Source organism: Thamnophis elegans, chromosome 2 (assembly GCF_009769535.1).
Source record: "Thamnophis elegans isolate rThaEle1 chromosome 2, rThaEle1.pri, whole genome shotgun sequence".
NCBI classification, from domain to species: Eukaryota; Metazoa; Chordata; class Lepidosauria; order Squamata; family Colubridae; genus Thamnophis; species Thamnophis elegans.
Window position 1 is genome coordinate 140,209,280 of NC_045542.1, and position 15,524 is coordinate 140,224,803.

The 15,524-nt window shown below is 39.8% G+C and overlaps 1 protein-coding gene across 1 annotated transcript in view; it reads left to right on the forward strand.

The window, feature by feature from the left end:
• The window catches only part of FHIT (fragile histidine triad diadenosine triphosphatase), a 992,634-nt gene that overhangs the window by 107,170 nt on the left and 869,940 nt on the right, over window positions 1–15,524 (forward strand). The gene's annotated exons all lie outside the window — the stretch shown is intronic.

Consider the following 15,524-nt stretch of genomic DNA (forward strand, 5'->3'; position numbering starts at 1 on the left):
CCTAAAACGGCCCAAAAACAGGCATGCGTGCAACAGCCTGCTGGTCTTTAAGTTTCCAGTGCTCCGGCATGCGCACATGCACACGCGTTCTGGTTTGGGCACTCTGTGCCGAAAAGGTTCAGCATCACTAACCTATAGATTGTAGTGTAATTGGTGATCACCATTTGATGGAAGAAAATAGAGCTGTGGAATCAGTAGGAAATTATGATCTTTTAGTATACTGGAAATAGGAAATAAGCAGCATGGTCCAATATAAACACAATTGACAACTAAAAGGGAAATATTTTTTTTTTATGGCTATGATGAGTAGATATTAAAGGGAAAATCAAGAGCATCTTCCTAAATCACAGAAGTTATTCAAAACCCCAGGAATGAGATTTGACTGGAACATTTTCCATAATTTAAAAAATAGTCAACCAAATCCAGGAAGAGAAAATCCAACATGGCTTTCTAAAATATAAAAAGTTGTGTAAGTTAATAAGGTTTACCTTAGGTAATAGAAAACCTGTTGTAGCTAAGAGGGAGGGAAATGATCACAAGCACTAGCATGATGCCATCCCTTTAAACTGGGTGGCCAATCAAATGGCTAATGTGATTCAATTTAAGAAAATGCAAAATAATAAATATTTGGGCAAGAAATCTTAGCAAATACAAATATACGCTGTCTGGCTCTTCACTGTCTGTAACTAACCAAGAAAGAGATGTTCAGGTAATAGCAGGTAACTAAGTGAAGATGTTGACTCAAGATGTGACAGCAATGAAAAAGGAAGATGCTGCATTGGAGAATGTTAAGAAAAGGGCTGAAAATAAAACTGCCAACACAATAATACCACTATACAAATATATAGTACATCACATCTGCAATGCCGTGCACTGTTCTGGTTGCTGCATTTGAAAAATGATGCAATAGAGTTGGGAAATATGAAGAATGAATGCATTTCTTATGAGAAAAGATAAGATCATTGTTTGGGGCTTTTTAGCCTGAAAAAAGTGAGGATATAGGATAAATAAATCATGCAAGGCATGAAAAAAAGAAAATAGTTTCTCCTCTCCAATCAATCAGGAGTCACCCATTTGAAATAATTTTATTTGTTGTTGCTGTTGTTAGTTGCAAAGTCCATCATGACCTCATGGACAACGTTCCTCCAGGCCTTCCTGTCCTCTAGCATCCCCCATTTAAGTCCATTTAAACTCATGCATGCTGCTTCAGTGTCTCCATCCAGCCACCACATTCTCTGTCGTCCCCTTCTTCTTTTGCCCTCAATCTTTCCCAGCATTGAGCTCTTCTCCAGTGAGTCTTTCCTTCTCATTAGGTGGCCGAAGTACTTGAGTTTGATCTTCAGGATCTGGCCTTCCAAAGAGCAGTCAGGGTTGATCTCCTCTGGGACTCACCGGTTTGATCGCCTTGCAGTCCAAGGGACTCGCAGGAGTCTTCTCCAGCACCATAGTTCAAAGGCCTCAATTGTTTGGCGCTCAGCCTTCCTTATGGTCCAACTTTCACAGCCATACATTGCAACTGGGAAAACCATAGCCTTGACTATACACACTTTTGTTGGCAGGGTGATGTCTCTGCTTTTTAGTATGCAGTCTAGATTTGTCACTAAGTTAGTGACACCGAATATTTCTAGTCTCTTTTTGTAAGGGAGCTGAAGGGAGGCTAGTAGAGGTGAGAGTTAAAAGTTTGGAAATAGTTTGAGGGTGGATCTGATCACCTTGCAATTTTATTTATCTATTTATTAAATTCATTTGTTGCCCATCTCATTCCAAAGCAACTTTGGGCACTTGGATTATAACGAAAAAGATAAAGGGAGGCACTGCCAAACATCATACATAAACTGGCAAAGAAAGTCCCTGAGAAGTTGTGACCTGGCATGCGGCTCCAAGGAATGCTGAGACAGACTTTCTTCTCTCCGAACTCCGTCCTTTTACAATTTGAGCAAAGATTATCTTCCAGGATGCTTCTACATAAAGTTAAGATATTGTCTGTCTGGATATTATGGATACTTACAGACAAGATACAAGTCGTTCCTCAGCTTAACAACAGTTCATTTCGGGATAGTTCAAAGTTACGACGGCACTGAAAAATGTGATTTAGGATCCTTTTTCACAGTTACAGCCTTTGCAGCATCTCCACGATCATGTGATCAAAATTCAGGTGTTTGGCAGCTGGTTCATATTTATGACCGTTGCTGTGTCCCAGAGTCATGTGACCTTCTCACTAGCAGAATCAATGGGGAAGCCAGATTCACTCAACAATTCACTCAACTTATCAATTGCAGTGATTTCACTTAGCAACTGTAGCAAGAAAGGGGGAAAACTCACTTAACCACTGTCTTGCTTAGCAACAGAAGTTTTGATTTCCGTTGCGGTCGTGAGATGAGAACTACCTGCATTTCATTCTATGCAATTTGCTTTACATTCTGACTTAAGAGCTTTGCTTTTTTTTTTGTTCTGTTTTAATTAGTGAAGTTCAAAGCTATTCTAAAAAAAGAGGCTCGCTTCCCTCTTACACTACAATCCTTAATTATTCACATGGCAATTTAGAATGCTTTTGACCTTTGGTTTTTGAAGCATTGGCTCTTCTCTGTTCCCTGGCTCTCTTCTCTTCTTGAAGGATTTATTATTGCTGAGGGTGGCAAGAAAGAAACATCATCTTCAGTTGGGCTATGTGTTTGTCCTCTTGATGCCTGGCTGCCTGTTCTCTTACTCACGAATTTTATTTTAAAGACATTAGCTCCCCCCCACCCAGCCTCTTTCATCTATTACTATGGCTTGCAATGTCAGTCGCTAAGTTGAAAGAACTTGTCTGCTGTTCTCCAGATCTTTGAAAGCACTTCTAGTTTGTTTCTAAGTGCCGGAATTTCAGGTTATTCTGGCCTGTTTTTTTTAAGTTTTTTTATTTATAAACACAGATTTACAAGTATACATTCCCTTAGTTATTATTCGTATCGCATTTTAACACTTTTAAACATTAATTTTTCCACATAAAAAATTAAAATATGTTTGGGATTGCTTTGCTTACCATCCTGTTGTGGCCCAGCAGGAGCTGTTGGAGCTGCCACCAGACTCCGACAGCGAGGGGCCCTATGAGTCGGCTCTGGAGGATGTGGAGGCTCTGGACAGGGTTCCGACTCCAAGCAGGGTGCAGAGAGACTGGTTGGCCACCAGGAGGTGCCTGAGCCTTGGACCAGTGGGGAGGAGACAAGGGAGTGTGATCCTGACGTCATGCATTGGAGCAGTGGAGAGGAGACAAGGGAGTTGGTCCTGGATGCCTGGCAATGGAGGGCTAATAGGCGTAAGGAACAGTTACACAGTTACAGGAGATAATTGCACCCAGCTGGTGGTAATTAGGCTCTTCTCAAGACTTTAAAAGAGATGATTGTCCACACGCCCGTTGCGGGAGTCAACGTATTTCGGAGATCTGTAGAACTCTCGTGGCTAGCTTGGCAGGCTGGATTGCTGCCAAGGTTAGTCTGTGCTGGATTGCTGCCAAGGGCTAGTCTGTGTGTTAATAAATCCTTGAAGTATCTTGTCTCGGCGTGCTTTGGTGTGTGTAGAGGGGGGGACGTCAGAACACCATCCCATATGCCTATTTTGTTTTACCGCCACCCTACTTTCCTTTCCTTTTCTCCCTCCCTCCCTCCTCTGCTTTCTTCTCCTCTTCCTCTCTACCTCTTCCACTTCATAACCTCTCTCCTCCTCTTCCTATCTCTCCCAATCTTCCTCTCCTTTCCTCTTTATTCTTTCCCTCTCCTTTCCTCTCTCCCCTCAGGTTATTCTGGCCTGTAACTTAAGTCAGAGATTTAGAAGATATCCTGCTTTCTATGGAACGGTCCCTGATGCACATGTCTGAGTCTCCGGAAGACGACCATGCTATTGGCATCTTGCATCTTCCTTATTCTAGGATAGTGTTTCTCACCTTGGCAAATGTCTATGGGGATTCTCAGTCATCCAGGTCATGGCTGTCCCAAAGGTGCTTTTTCAAGAGGCAACTGGACTTTCTGGTTTTTCTTTGAAGACGTTTTGCTTCTTATCCAAGAAGCTTCTTCAGCTCTCAGGAGTTCTCAGGAGCTGAAGAAGCTTCTTCAATGAGAAGGGAAACGTCTTCAAAGAAAAACCAGAAAGTCCAGTTGCCTCTTGAGAAAGCACCTTTGGGACAACCTTGGCAGCTTGAGGATGTGTGGACTTCCAAAATTCCCCGGTCAGCAAACTAGGGAAGAGATATACATCTTGTCCTTTCCGCAGCTTCCCTTCCTTGTGCTTTGTTGCTTCAACCAATTTTTTTTCTTCAGCTGGGCTCACTTCCAGTACTAGAGTTCTGCTAGTAAAAAAAAAAAGGCAGAGAGAGGGAGGGAATGGGGCAGAGTTTAAGTATCCTCCCACAAGACCTCCGTTTCCTGAAAATATTACTTGAGGGTGTCTAAGAACCATCTCCTGCCTTCTCCCATTTAGACCTCCTTGTGCGCTGTTCTTCAATACTTTGCTTATTTGTCTGCAACATCCTGATGATCATTTGGCAGAGGTGAGGAGGAGGCATTCTCCAGTGTGACACCCATTATACGGAATAATACCCTTGTAGAGATCTGGCAGACTGTCAACACTGATGACATCTTCCAATAATTGAAAATATATTTTTCTGCTCAGATCTTTCCCCCTAAGCTTGTCTATTTACCTTAAAAAGCAAAATAAAATACAAGAATTTTAAAAAGCATAACATAGTTATATCTCAAGGGTTTTTTTTAATGCTGCGTTTTATTTGGCTAAGATATTTTCCCAGGATTTTCAATTGATTGAAATGTTAAATATGCACATCGACGTATTATTTACTTGTTTATTTGTTTAAAACATTTATGTGGCTGACCCAGCTCAGCCAATGTGACTCTGAGTAGCTTGCAAAAAACAAAATACAACAAAGCTGATACAAAAGAATGCAAAACCACAATACGTGCACCTACAAACAATATTAAAAGATACATATTTGCATCATGAGCATTGTGTACATACATATAGTCCTCAACATCACTCTTCATTTAGCGATTGTTTAGCTGAAAAATAAGGGTGGCTCAGTGGCTAAGATGCTGAGCTTGTCAATCAAAAAGGTCGGCAGTTCAATGGTTCGAATCCCTAGCACCACATAATGAAGTGAGCTCCTGTTACTTGTCCCAGCTTCTGCCAACCTAGCAGTTCAAAAGCATGTAAAAATGCAAGTAGAAAAATAGGAACCATCTTTGGTGGGAAGGTAACAGCATTCTGTGTGCCTTTGGCATTTACTCATACTGGCCACATGACCACGGAGACGTCTTCGGATAGCGCTGGCTCTTCAGCTATGAAACAGCAATGAGCACTGCCCCCTAGAGTCAAGAATGACTAGCACATATGTGCAAGGGAAATCTTTACCTTAGCTGCTGAAAAAAGTAACTTATGAAAATTACCGGTCCTCGCACTTATGACTACTGCAACATTTCCACAGTCACCTGATCATGATTTGGATGTTTGACAATGGTTGTGCATTTTTGACGTTCTCAGCACCTCTTGGTCATGTAATTGCCTTTTTCTACCTTCTGACAAGCATAGTCAACAGAGAAACCAGTAGGGAAGGTCATAAATCTCAGTCATATGATGTCTCACATAAGGATCTATGGTTATTCGCTTAACGACAAAAGAGATAGTGAAATTGGGTGCAATCCCATGCTGCTCATATAATGATTCCAGTCCCTATTGTAATTGTAAGTTGAGGACTGCTTGTGCATTATATACACATATATACTCAGAATCACTGGAGTTTATGAGGCATAATAATCTGGTTTGTGGGAGACTCTAGCTTGCTTTCTTGCGGAAAAAAGTTCTTCAGACGTTAGAAAATCTTGACAAGCTCAAGAAGATGAATTGCTGCAGTAAAATTTGAAGGTCAGCTGAATCCCTGTAGGTATTTTAGACTAGATTCCTTTCACTCAGAGGCGTCTGTAGGATTCAGTGTTTTTGCTAAAAGTTCTAAGAGCTGAACTGCTTTCCCACCTGCTATGTTTTTAACTGAACGTTCCCATCACATTCCCACCAAGTTTACTGAATTAGGTATATTAATTACATGGCACCTGCTGCTAATATTTTTCTGTGCTTCCAGTTGGAAGGTATGTCTTGATCCTTCTGCAGAAGATACAGGTAGTCCTCGACTGTTTAGTGACTGTTCAAAGTTACAATGGCACTGGAAAAAGTGGCTTGATGACCATTTTTCACACTTACGATCTTTGTCGCGTCCCCATGATCACGTGATCAAAATTCAGATGTGTGGCCACTGACTCCTATTTATGACAATTACAGATTCCCAGGGTCATGTGATTTGCAACCTTCTGACAGGCAAAGTCAATGGGGAAGTCAGGTTCAATTAACAACTGGGTTACTAACTTATCAACTATAGCGATTCACTTAACAACTGTGCCGAGAAAGGTCATAAAATGGGGGTAAAACTCACTTAACAAATGTCTCACTTAACCACAGTAATTTTGGGCTCAGTTGTGGTCGTAAATCGAGGCCGACCTGTATAAGCCTTGAGTAATCCTAACTCTAACTCAGCTCAGGACTTTATGGTCTTCGTGGCAACTATGGATCTCTTCCATGTCATTGACAACTTGATGCATTCTGGCAGTCATACATCAGATTGGGTTTTTGTCTTGGGACGGAAGCGATTTATCAATAGCACTTAGACATATATACCACTTCACAGTGTTTTAGCCCTCTCTAGGCGGTTTACAGAGTCAGGATAATTGCCCCCAACAATCTGGGTCCTCATTTTACCCACCTCGGAAGGATGGGAGGCTGAGTCAACCTTGAGACTAGTGAGATTTGAACTGCCGAACTGCAGCTAGCAGTCAGCTAAAGTAGCTTGCAGTACTGCACTCTAACCACTGAGCCATTTTGGCTCTCCAGATATGATCTGGAGAGATCACTCTCTCATTGTCTTTTGGTTCACTAGTGTTAATTCTCCCTGGTGGACCAATAGAGATCGTGAGAGTGGCTATGCTTTAGTGAAGATGTCTTCAGTTTGCCATTCTCCCCCCTTGGAAGTCTAGATGAGGCAAAAATTACAGCTGGGTGGCCTTTGATAGGTTTTCAGTATTCTGCTATAATATCTAAACAACACTGAAGTACATTCCAAGATCATTGTGACTCTTGACAGTGCCTTCCTCAAATAAGCTGACAAGCTCAGTATTGGGAAGTTGATATGGTGCTCCTGATCTAGGTTCCACTTGCTCCACTTTGCCTGAGGTGTCAAGCAATGTTCCCTCTAATTTTTTTTCAGTGTGTGCGGAAAATTATAGTGTTTGAGTGGCACATTTTCATGTCTGAGCACCCGAATTTTTTTCACAGATGTTTCACAGAGCAATTGATTATAGGATCTGAATTGGAATGGAGAAAAATGGTTTTGTGCATGAGTGTGTGTGTGTGTGTGTGTGTGTGTGTGTGTGTGTTTGAGTGAGCGAGGGATCCAATAAGGGAACTGTGCCTATTTAGAAAAGAAAGTAAATTATTGCAAACATGATCAGTTGAAGATAAGTATGGGGACAGGTTGGGCGGTAGAGAGAAAGTGATAAAAGAGTAGGAGAGAGGAAGAGAGGAAGAAAAAAGAGGGAAGAGAGACAGAAAAAAGACAGAGAAAGAGAGAGAAAGTGACAGAAGAGTGGGAAAGAAGGAGAGAGAAAGAGAGACAAAGAGAAAGGATGAGACAGAGACAAAGAGGAGAGAGAAGGGAGAAGGAGAGAAAAAGTGACAGAAGAATGGAAAAGAAAGAGAGAAAGAGAAGAGAGACAAAAAGAAAGAGGATGAGAGAGACAGAGAGAGAAGAGAGGAAGAGGAAAGAGGAAGAGAGAACATCTCATTTCAACCCTGAGGTGCAAATATTCTCTTTGATTGGTAATTTTATTTGTCCATTTACTATCCAATACCCTCATTCCTCCTTAAATTCATCAAGAATTTCCTTCTTTTTATTGAATTTATCACAATACCTTGAGAACAACGTTTTCAGCATAGCTTTACAGCTATTTAAAATACCGTATTTTCACGACTATAAGCCGCACTGAAAATCCTAAAATTTGATCCAAAACCGGCAGTGCGGCTTATAACCCGGTGCGCTTTATATGTGGAAAAAGATCTCCCAGCTGCTTTCGGGGCTTCCTGGAGCGCCAAGAAGATTCGCGCTCTCCTCCGCTCCTCGCGACTGCAATAGATGTCCAGAAGCGGCTTTTGGGGCTAATGGGGATTGGATTTCCAGCTCGATAGCCCCTGCCGCTTCTGGACGTCTATTGCAGTTGTGAGGAGCCGAGGAGAGTGCGGAGAACAGCACGAAGGTTCTTGGCGCTCCAGGAAGCCCCGAAAGCAGCTGGGGGAGGCGCACGGCTTGGTTTCTCCTCCCTGGATGTCGCAGCAGCAGCCCCAAGCGCACCGATCTCAGTGTTTTTTCGCATCGGGGTGTGCTGCAAGAGCATGCCCCGATGCGAAAAACACAGAGATCGGTGCGCTTGGGGCTGCTGCTGCGACGTCCAGGGAGGAGAAACCAAGCCGTGCGCCTCCCCCAGCTGCTTTCGGGGCTTCCTGGAGCGCCAAGAACCTTCGCGCTGTTCTCTGCTCCTCCTCGCGACTGCAACAGATGTCCAGAAGCATCGGGAAACGTGCGGCTTATAACCCGGTGCGCTTTATATGTGGAAAAAGTTTGAAAAATTAACGTTAATTGATACTGCGGCTTATAATCCGGTGCGGCTTTTGGTCGTGAAAATACGGTATATAGAAATTTAGGTCACATTTTCAGAACATTAGTCTACTATTTATAAGTCACTAAATCAAAGAAACAGAATTCAGAAAGTTGGCTTCCCTTTTTGTAATTGTCTATTGCCTGCTTAACTTTTTACCTACATTTTTGATAACTGATATTCACTGTTGACCCAAGAAGCCCATCATAGAAAGAAACCCTCCATGTGAACTTTGTTTGGTTTCCATGGAATGAAGTTGGTCTCTTTCTCAACCATACAGTAGCATATTCTTTCTAAGGAGGATATAATCAAGATAGTCCATAACTGCCTACCAATCTAACAGTATAGCAATTGACAATCTCTTTATATTTCAATTCTAACTCTTTCAGTCTTAAAGGTTTGGTGAGGAGAAATCCAAAAATTCTTTTAAAGATGAAAACAAATGCTTGCACAATTGCATCCATGGAGACATGGAGGTTGACTCAGCCTTCCATCCTTCCGAGGTGGGTAAAATGAGGACCCAGATTGTTGTTGGGGGCAATATGCTGACTCTGTAAACCGCTTAGAGAGGGCTGAAAGCCCTATGAAGCGGTATATAAGCCTAACTATTGCTATTGCTATTGCTATTGACATGTATATATTATGCACAACACACAGAGAAACAAACTTAACAAAGTGCTAAGTCTGCCCACCAACTAACTCTCCCTCTCTCTCTCGCTAGAGAGAGACAGAGAGAGAGTATCCCTCCTTCCTTCAGCCCAACACTTTCACTGGCATCCCGGCCAGACGAGAGGGACTACAGAGGGTCTCCTAGAGTCTAGGGCAGCAAGTCATTTGATGGGAAAGTTGCCTCTTGGAAGGAATGACCTGGATTGGCTTCTGCTTTTGATCTGCCGCCCAAAGACTGAACGGAGAAGCAAAGAGGCAGGAGAGACGAAGCAGAAGAGATGAAGCGGGAGCCAATCCGGGTCATTCCTCCCAAGAGGCAACTTTCCCATCAAATCACTCGCTGCCCTAGACTCGAGGAGACCCTCTGCAGTCCCTCTCATCTGGCCAGGATGCCAGTGAGAGTGTTGGGCTGAAGGAAGGAGGGATACTCTCTCTCTCTGTCTCTCCCTCCCTCCCTCCCTCTCTGGCAAATCTGAGCAGCCGCTGCTGGGAGCCCGTCCCATGCCTTCTCTCAACCCCCACATCCCTTCTCTGAGCTACTTACTTTCTGCCTTGTGGATCTAGAACTGATTGCTGTCTCCAGGCTGGCTGTCCTCTCCTATCATGGTGGAAGGTGGCTCACAAAAACCATTGCGCGGCAGTTGGAAACTGCTGCGCGGTGTTTTGTTGCCACGTGCGCGGCCGCGCAGCCACACAGCTTAGAGGGAACATTGGTGTCAAGGCAGAATGGAGAAACCCACCACTAAAATATACCTGAATAATTCTTCTTGTTTTACTTAGTCTCTGTTTTTTATTTGAGTAATCAGTTTTGTATTATAAATTCTAAATACTGAGCTCTTTGGTGTTCCTTGCTCTTTCATATCAATTTTAGTCTTCAGTCAAAGAGTTGGTTCTAGCTCTTTGTGATTTGATACACAGCCTGTAATTTCATTGGTGTTGTTTGTCATTAACTGCTTCTTTAAGTTCTTGTAAACTTCTGTTTGTGTCATAAGTAACACTACATCAGTGTCATTTAGCCACTTTTGTCTTCTTTGGCATCTTTCAATTGCCTTCAATTTTTTAAATGACTCTTGCCTTTATATTATGTTCTACTTTTAGCTTCCAGAGAGCAGAGAAGTTTTATTTAATCTAATATTGAATTTTTGTTCCTGTCATGCAAGTTATTTTGAACATTTTTTCCCCAGAACTACTGTTCAAAGGCATCATTTTCTCTTTGTTCAGATTTTCTGATATTCTAGCTTTTGCAATCATATGTTACAACTGGGAAAACAGTGGCCTTGTCAGTATGTACCTTTGTTGCCATTGTGATGTCTCTGCACTAATGTAGTCTAGATCTCTCCTAGTCTTTTCCCAAGTATCAGGCATCTTATTATTTCATGGCTACAGGCACCATTCCTGTGAATTTTGGGGTGTAAGAAGATAAAGTCTGTTACTACTTCAGCTTTGCTTCTTATTTGTGTTGGGTTGGTACTGTTGAATCACAATGCTGACACAATCCCGGTGTGTATTTTTTCTATAATATTAAATAGTGGGCCATCTTGTACCTTCAGCAAGGGACTCTTTTCTTGGCTTCCAACAGTCAATGTGGTATTTTTTTTTAGGTCATTAATGTTTCTTCCAGCAACTTTAATTCCTATTCCTTAATTTCTTAATTTCTCCTATTCCACGATTTGTCACAATTTATTCTGTATATAACTTAAATAAATGATAGGAAATTACCTTTGTGTCCTCATTTCCCAGTGTTTAATTTTGTAGCTGTTCCACATTCCATGTTAACTACTCCTTCATAGTTGGATTGCCTTTTTGTCGGAAGCCCCAGGGCACTTCCGGATTAAAAGGATTAGCCAGTGACATCACAGTTGCTCAGGGGGCACCCGGTTGGGGTCTCCTTTCATATCCCCATACCCAACAAAGTAGTATGTATCTTTCTACTTGTGAATACACACTTTTGAACTGCTAGGTTAGAAGGAGCTGGAGCAAATGACGTGAGCTCACCCCATCATTCAGCAGCACTCAGGTCTTGAACATAGATTTGCTGCTCATCAACCCAGCATCCTAACCACATGACCCCCATGCTCCTCCTTCATAGTTTATAACTGAACGCTGAGCATCAGCCAAGTTATAAGTCAAGATCGTGCTAGTAGGAAATGGGTTGTTTAATTAGCCTTCTCACTCCAGAGATCATCTTCTTCTAGTTTGGATAGGGTTGAACTTCCCTTTGTTGTGTTGCTGTGTTCTTTGGGAGTTCTCCTGGATTCTCACCTTCTGCTTAAACATCAAGGGCCCCTGTTGTCCAATTCCATTTTGTGCTTCAGTTGCAACTTCTCTTGGTCCAGGATGTCTTGTCACAGTCATCTTTGTGTCTTCGTCACTTCACAATTGCATCTTTACACTTTGCTCTACATGGCAGCCTTTGGAAGAACATCCAAAAAGTCAAATTATTTTTAACAATATTTTTATTGAAATTATTTAATTTCAATTAAATGGTAAAATAATAGTAGCAATCATGAAAGATAATAAAAATACTAAGTATTGGGGGGAAAACATAAAAAGAAGTAGAAAATAAAGCGACAGAATAAGAAAAGAGAAATGGTAAAGAAGTGTGTTTTCATATTCTTGATGGTAGCTATAGATGCATTTATATTTTGGCCTCACTCTGTAAAGTTACATCATAATTTATGTACCTGCAGCATCCAACATGGAATTCTTTTCACTGTCTTGTATCTGTTGTGGTATTTATTTGGTCTCACCTATCATTGTCACTTCCATTTGTATTTCCTTCTGTTCTACTCTAAAATCTTGGGAATAAAAGAATCTTGCTTTCTACACAGATTGCAATCTGAATCTCCATTGTTCAAAAGTGAAAATATCTCTTCTAACATTATTCCATCTATTTCCTTCTGTTTAAGTTTTTCAGAAAAAAAAAATACTTTTTTCCTGCTTGCATTGTATACATATATATTAGATTGATGATACTAATAATGGAAAAAAACATGGAATTGGAAATTATTAGAGAATGTTACCAATACTAAAATAATATAATGACAGAATAGGATATTAAAAATGCTTTATTATTGGGTATATTGAAGATGATATAATGAATTACTATAATATAAATGAATTCATATTTAGAATACCTTCTTTAAAATGAAGAAACAATAGTGATAATCAAACAAATGAAGTATTATAACAATAATGTATACAAATCTATTTGATTGACAATATGTGACTTTAGATAAAGTTTAAGTGATGACTATGGAAAGGACATACAAAAACCTTGTAACCAATCGACACTGTACGTAATTGAAGATGTTTTTATTTTACATGTCTTATTTGTTTATGTTTGTTTAAAAATAAAAAAAAATATTTTTTTTTTTAAAAAAGAGACATAGCAATCTTTTTCTGAAATATCTTCTTCCTGTTGTCTTGGAATTGCTATAAATCTAAAGCAAGATTCTTTTACATTCGGTTCCAATAAAGTCAAATTGTCCAAAATTGTCTTTATTTATAACTCATACTTTACAAAACTTTCACTTTGTTTCAAGTCTGCAGCCAGATGCCCTACAGATACTTTACTCTTCTTAACTTCTTTCACATTTTTTTAAAAAATTCCTGCAAATCCTTCCATTTCCTTTTTACACCATTGCAGTCATCTCTTTGCCAAATTCTTCCAATACTTTCTGCAATGAATCTTGTGAAATGCCTTGTCTGTAAGTCGTTCTGAACCCTGGTGTCCTTCTTCTAATTTAGGAGTTTGTTTTGGGTTTGCCATTGTGAGAAAGTGAAAGCATGTTGATAAAAGTAAAAGATTTCTCCTATTTTTTTTGTTTTCTTTGCTATGTTCAGCACTTTAGTTCCAATTAGTTCTCCATAGTTACATTTTCATAGTTTAGTATATATTATCCTTATCTTCTTGTTTTGTAAAATCCACCAATTATTTACTGTTCTTAAAAATAAACAAACAGCATTTCCACAAAGATCTGGTCTGTTCATCTAATTAATTTTGTTATTTTCAAAGGAACTTTCATAATATTCCTTTAAAAAAAATCACTATGCCCTTTATTCATTAAAAAATTCTTGGATTGTGATTTTGTTAAGTTTTTTGCTATTAAATTAAAATCCTTTAAAATGTTGTTCCCTTTCTTAATTTTAAAAAGAAGGCACTTCATGAGATCTTTAATTTTCATTGCCATATCTTTCTTAGATTGTAAAGTAATTAAATCCAAAGATGTTTTAAGAAAGTGAGGCTTATGTTGGTCAAATGTCCATTAAGACTACACAGCAGTTAAATCTAGGCCTAACTATGGATTAGAAATGCTTAATATGGAATATAAACTGGCAAATGCTTCCTCAAAAGAGAAAAAAAAAACCTCATTATGTGAAACAGTTAAAACAAAATGTGATTTTTCTTACAATAAACACATATTTGGAAAAAAAGATGTTAAATGTTTAAGTCACAAAAACCAAGAGAAGAATTTATCTCAGAAGAACTGGGGAAAAAAATGAGTTGTTTTGAACATAAATCTCCAACTATTTCCAAAATTTATATTGACTGAAAATTATGACAGACATATTAGGGTGGAAGTTAATGTAGAGAGGGTTAAGACTTTGATGTTGGGAATTTATTCCCCCAAATGAACATAAAACAGTATTTTATAAACAACTTATGAACGTTATTTGTAGCTCATGGTTGTATGGAGTTGGTGCTCTATGAGATTTTTGACATTTTTTGCCTTGCAGACATTTTATTACCCAACTAGGTAACATCTTCAGTGCTAGAAGGGAAGGGATTACACTTCCATGAACACTGTGGGGGCAAGCCACTGTATATAAACAGAGAGCAAATTGCAATCCCTTCTACCACTGAAGTTTTTATCTAGTTGGTAATGAGAGATCTGCAAGAATGCAACCGATAGAGCTCCAAGAACTCCACAGACTTATCGATAAATTATTGGGTTTCATGTTTGAACATTGATGTCTCCTCAGGGATTGGAATAGAGTATTTCTCCACAAAAAAGATGTGGAGGAAATGGGAAAAAATGTTAACAACACACAGGGGATATTACCAAAGGATTTTTTAAAAAAAATTAGTGGATAATTTGGAGCTTGTTGATACATGTAGATGTAAAAATGGTGATTCAAAAGAGTATACTTATTCTTGTTTTTTTCCTCTTGCCATACAAAGTTAGGTATATTTTTCTCTCATTGTTTAAATAGTGTACCAGTTATCAGAATAGGTATTATTTAAAACAAAAACATCATTTTTGGAAAACATTTCTTTTTATTACAGAAACTCTGCCCAACAATGACAATTTTTAATTTCTCCCATCAGAAGGTCAAATTGGTTTAGCATGCAGTGACCTAGGTTGCCTGTGTAGCACCTCATCTCTGGAAACTGCATTGCTTGCTAGTCAGTTTCCAGGTGCAATTCAAGTGCTATTTTTTTTAAAAAAAAATTCAAATTAGTTCCAGTGCCTAGTTCCTGGTGAGTTCATGGACAGGACCATGCAGTTTTATTTTGGTAACATTGTAGAAGTGTTTTTCTTTTTCCTTTGCCCATAATGATTTCTAACTTCCTGGACTAGGACTGGGGGGAAAAAGACTATCCCCAAATTACCCAGTTGGCTTTAGTGCTTAAAGGAAGAGTACAACTTACGTCTCCTTACACCTACTCTAATTGTTTGATTGCAACTCCTGACTGATCTCAAGATGCTGATTATCACCTTGCATGGTTCAGGGTCTGGTCATTTTCAAGACAACCTGCTTCACAGTGAACTTCCTACCTTGTAAGATCTGATGGTGACCCCGCTAAAGGTGTCATCCTCTAAAGAGTGGCTAGTTCAAGATGACCAAATGTCAGCTGCAAAAGTGCTGATGATCATTAGATGTCAATAAATGGTTAGGTACTCTTCATCTTCCTTGAAAGTGACAACAGTTAATCAGTGAAACAGCTTATCTCTGGAAGTTGTGGGTGCTCCATCACTGGAGGTTTTCAAGAAGAGACTGGGCAGCCATTTGTCCAGGGTGGTATAAGGTCTTCTGCTTGAGCACGGGGTTGGACTAAAAGACCTCCAAGGTCCCTTCTGACTGTGATGTTCTATGTTCTATTTCTTT